This window comes from Lissotriton helveticus, chromosome 4_1 (genome assembly GCF_964261635.1).
Source record: "Lissotriton helveticus chromosome 4_1, aLisHel1.1, whole genome shotgun sequence".
In the NCBI taxonomy this organism is placed as follows: Eukaryota; Metazoa; Chordata; class Amphibia; order Caudata; family Salamandridae; genus Lissotriton; species Lissotriton helveticus.
In genome coordinates this window covers 1,672,094,322-1,672,098,958 of record NC_136063.1, presented here as the reverse complement: position 1 = coordinate 1,672,098,958, position 4,637 = coordinate 1,672,094,322, and the positions used below count along the sequence as shown (strand labels likewise).

The window sequence follows — 4,637 nt, the reverse complement described above, 5'->3', positions numbered from 1 at the left end:
TCCCATGTGACAAGGGAGCAAATTGCTGCAGCAATGTGAACATTTCAAAGTTTTTAATGTTCTACAGTCAAAGACCAACAGAATGTTATTACTTTTCTATTCTGTTCAACTTTTGCATATTGAACTATGTTAGGGAAGGATGTTGCCCAGAGGACTCAAGTAACGCTATCACTCTGTTGAACAGTACTTTTTATGTGAGATACGATTTTGCAATAAAATATAAGATTCCCCCGTGAATGCAATCTCTTCTCTCAAAATGAAAAGCTCAACCTGGTACAGGTGGTTTGATGGTATCATGCTTAGCACTCTAGACTCTGAAAACCGGGATCTGAGTACAAATCACAGTGGGACTTATCTAAACTTTACGATTTTCTTTTCCATTCAGTTCTTAGAATTATTAATTGGAAAAACATCTCATTTACTTATAAACTTGTACATATCCACTTTACACGTATGTATCTCCCTATATCTTGCTATATGTCTCTGTATATTTATAGGACAACATAAACACATACATTATAAAAATGCATATAATTAGTAGAGGTGAAAATAATGAAAAGTTGTTGCCTCTCCACATTTGAAACATGAGCTTCTTCTCCTTACTCTTCTATATGTCATGAAATTGAGATAGTCACTTTTTACTCAATTTTGATCTAACAATATAGTTGATTTATACAAAGCATATCATATGATTTGTGAATAATCTTAAAAGAGAAAATTAGATCAGTACCTGTGAGGCCTCCAAGCAAAAGCTTATGTTTCACGATTGCAGATCGACTGTTGAAAATCAGCATGAAAAACGTTTTATTTCACAATTTCCATACTAATATACAAAAAACATTTGTACTATCTGAATGATACCGTCATTGTGGTTCTCTAGGTTTGATTTAAGAACACTTCTCTTTCAAAATGTGCTAAATTCGCCTTATCAATAGCGCAGAAAGCTTCAAAAAGGGATGCTGGGAATCAGGCCTCTGAAATGCATTTCAGAAAAACAGGATAGGATTTCTTAATGTCACACTATTTTGTGTAGGAATGTGATGTAAACGTATTATAATGTTTGTATTTCTGTAACTTGTTCAAGCTGATGGACGTTTTGAAAGGAATCAATAATTGTCTCTTTCAACCTACTGGTGTTGGATTTGAGCTATCAATAAACAAAGGTGACAGAAATAGAAAAGGTCAAGAGTAATAAAATAGTACCCCCAAGATTTGGACTGGTACCTTTGCATGCAAAGTCCAACGTGCCAATCATTGCTCTTTGGCGCAGCCCATTTGAGAGACAAAGAAATGGGTGTATTAGTTTGGAAATGTAAAATGTTTTAATATGTTACAGTCAAAGATGATCATTATGATATAACTTGCCTATCCTGATAAACGTTTGCATATTTAACACTGTTAAGGAGAATGTATCTGAACAGAATCAAATCACATTATAGCTCTTTACACTATGAGCATTCAACAGAGATATCGTTTCATCAATGTAAGAAATGCCCCGCACTAATGCGCTCTCTTTTGTCTCAATGGAAAAATGACTCATGTATGGGAGGGTTCCATGGTGTAATGGTTAGCACTCTGGACTCTGAATCCAGCGATCCAAGTCCAAGCTCGGTGGGACCTGTATGAATTATGAGATTTACTATTTCACCCATTTCTTAGAATTTGGTCTTGGAAAAACATAACGTCAATGTTTTATACTGATACTTATCAACGTATAAGTATGCATCTATGTATACATAGCTATATCCGTCTAGATAGCGATAAGACTATATAAAGAAATCAATTATTCATAAACATATGTATTGAAGCTGAAAACTAAAAACTGTTGTTTCCCATCCACAATTTAAACGTTAGGTTCATTTCCTCTCTCATCTATATGACCAGTAATGAGATAGTTAATTTTTGCTGATTTCTTATATGACAACATGCTTGACTTACACAGTGCATTTAATTGTGAATTTCTTTGAAAGAGAAATTCAGATTATTACCTTTGACACGTCTTTCGAAAGATTTTACTTTATGGTTATGGATTTACTTTAGAAAATCAGAGTGTAAATATATGTGTGTCTGAATTTCATGATTGTTATTCAAAACGTCATATCTTCTGTCCCCATAATACACAATTTGATTCCTCAAGTTTTGTTTTAATGAAGGATTTCCAATTAAAAAGTTCCATCTTCCCCTTATCAATAACAGTAAGATTTAAGAAAGTAATATCTTGCATCAGCCCCCTGTGATGAGTTTGAGAAAACAGAGTCAGCTCGCAAAATGTCTCATTATTTTGAGCCATTTAATTTCCATGTTTTCTAAAAGTTCTATCATTTGCTCACATCGAATAGACTTTCAGAATACAATCAATAGATTAATGTTTCACTCTACCCGTGTTAGATTTGTGATATTTATGAATACACTTGACAGAAAAAGATTTGATCAACAGTCATGAAAGTGGTCCCACCGAGATTTGAACTCGGATCCTTGGATTCAAAGTCCAAAGTGCTAACCATTACACCATGGAACCTCCCATGTGACAAGGGAGCAAATTGCTGCAGCAATGTGAACATTTCAAAGTTTTTAATGTTCTACAGTCAAAGACCAACAGAATGTTATTACTTTTCTATTCTGTTCAACTTTTGCATATTGAACTATGTTAGGGAAGGATGTTGCCCAGAGGACTCAAGTAACGCTATCACTCTGTTGAACAGTACTTTTTATGTGAGATACGATTTTGCAATAAAATATAAGATTCCCCCGTGAATGCAATCTCTTCTCTCAAAATGAAAAGCTCAACCTGGTACAGGTGGTTTGATGGTATCATGCTTAGCACTCTAGACTCTGAAAACCGGGATCTGAGTACAAATCACAGTGGGACTTATCTAAACATTACGATTTTCTTTTCCATTCAGTTCTTAGAATTATTAATTGGAAAAACATCTCATTTACTTATAAACTTGTACATATCCACTTTACACGTATGTATCTCCCTATATCTTGCTATATGTCTCTGTATATTTATAGGACAACATAAACACATACATTATAAAAATGCATATAATTAGTAGAGGTGAAAATAATGAAAAGTTGTTGCCTCTCCACATTTGAAACATGAGCTTCTTCTCCTTACTCTTCTATATGTCATGAAATTGAGATAGTCACTTTTTACTCAATTTTGATCTAACAATATAGTTGATTTATACAAAGCATATCATATGATTTGTGAATAATCTTAAAAGAGAAAATTAGATCAGTACCTGTGAGGCCTCCAAGCAAAAGCTTATGTTTCACGATTGCAGATCGACTGTTGAAAATCAGCATGAAAAACGTTTTATTTCACAATTTCCATACTAATATACAAAAAACATTTGTACTATCTGAATGATACCGTCATTGTGGTTCTCTAGGTTTGATTTAAGAACACTTCTCTTTCAAAATGTGCTAAATTTGCCTTATCAATAGCGCAGAAAGCTTCAAAAAGGGATGCTGGGAATCAGGCCTCTGAAATGCATTTCAGAAAAACAGGATAGGATTTCTTAATGTCACACTATTTTGTGTAGGAATGTGATGTAAACGTATTATAATGTTTGTATTTCTGTAACTTGTTCAAGCTGATGGACGTTTTGAAAGGAATCAATAATTGTCTCTTTCAACCTACTGGTGTTGGATTTGAGCTATCAATAAACAAAGGTGACAGAAATAGAAAAGGTCAAGAGTAATAAAATAGTACCCCCAAGATTTGGACTGGTACCTTTGCATGCAAAGTCCAACGTGCCAATCATTGCTCTTTGGCGCAGCCCATTTGAGAGACAAAGAAATGGGTGTATTAGTTTGGAAATGTAAAATGTTTTAATATGTTACAGTCAAAGATGATCATTATGATATAACTTGCCTATCCTGATAAACGTTTGCATATTTAACACTGTTAAGGAGAATGTATCTGAACAGAATCAAATCACATTATAGCTCTTTACACTATGAGCATTCAACAGAGATATCGTTTCATCAATGTAAGAAATGCCCCGCACTAATGCGCTCTCTTTTGTCTCAATGGAAAAATGACTCATGTATGGGAGGGTTCCATGGTGTAATGGTTAGCACTCTGGACTCTGAATCCAGCGATCCAAGTCCAAGCTCGGTGGGACCTGTATGAATTATGAGATTTACTATTTCACCCATTTCTTAGAATTTGGTCTTGGAAAAACATAACGTCAATGTTTTATACTGATACTTATCAACGTATAAGTATGCATCTATGTATACATAGCTATATCCGTCTAGATAGCGATAAGACTATATAAAGAAATCAATTATTCATAAACATATGTATTGAAGCTGAAAACTAAAAACTGTTGTTTCCCATCCACAATTTAAACGTTAGGTTCATTTCCTCTCTCATCTATATGACCAGTAATGAGATAGTTAATTTTTGCTGATTTCTTATATGACAACATGCTTGACTTACACAGTGCATTTAATTCTGAATTTCTTTGAAAGAGAAATTCAGATTATTACCTTTGACACGTCTTTCGAAAGATTTTACTTTATGGTTATGGATTTACTTTAGAAAATCAGAGTGTAAATATATGTGTGTCTGAATTTCACGATTGTTATTCAAAACGTCATATCTTCTGTCCCCATAATAC

The 4,637-nt window shown here is 33.9% G+C and overlaps 1 non-coding gene across 1 annotated transcript; it reads right to left on the bottom strand.

Annotated features, from left to right (window-relative positions):
• Positions 1 to 2,446: 2,446 nt before the first annotated feature.
• TRNAQ-UUG (transfer RNA glutamine (anticodon UUG)) lies at positions 2,447 to 2,518 on the bottom strand. The gene has a single exon. It is a non-coding gene; the product is annotated as a tRNA-Gln (tRNA).
• Between the last annotated feature and the right edge of the window lie 2,119 nt (positions 2,519 to 4,637).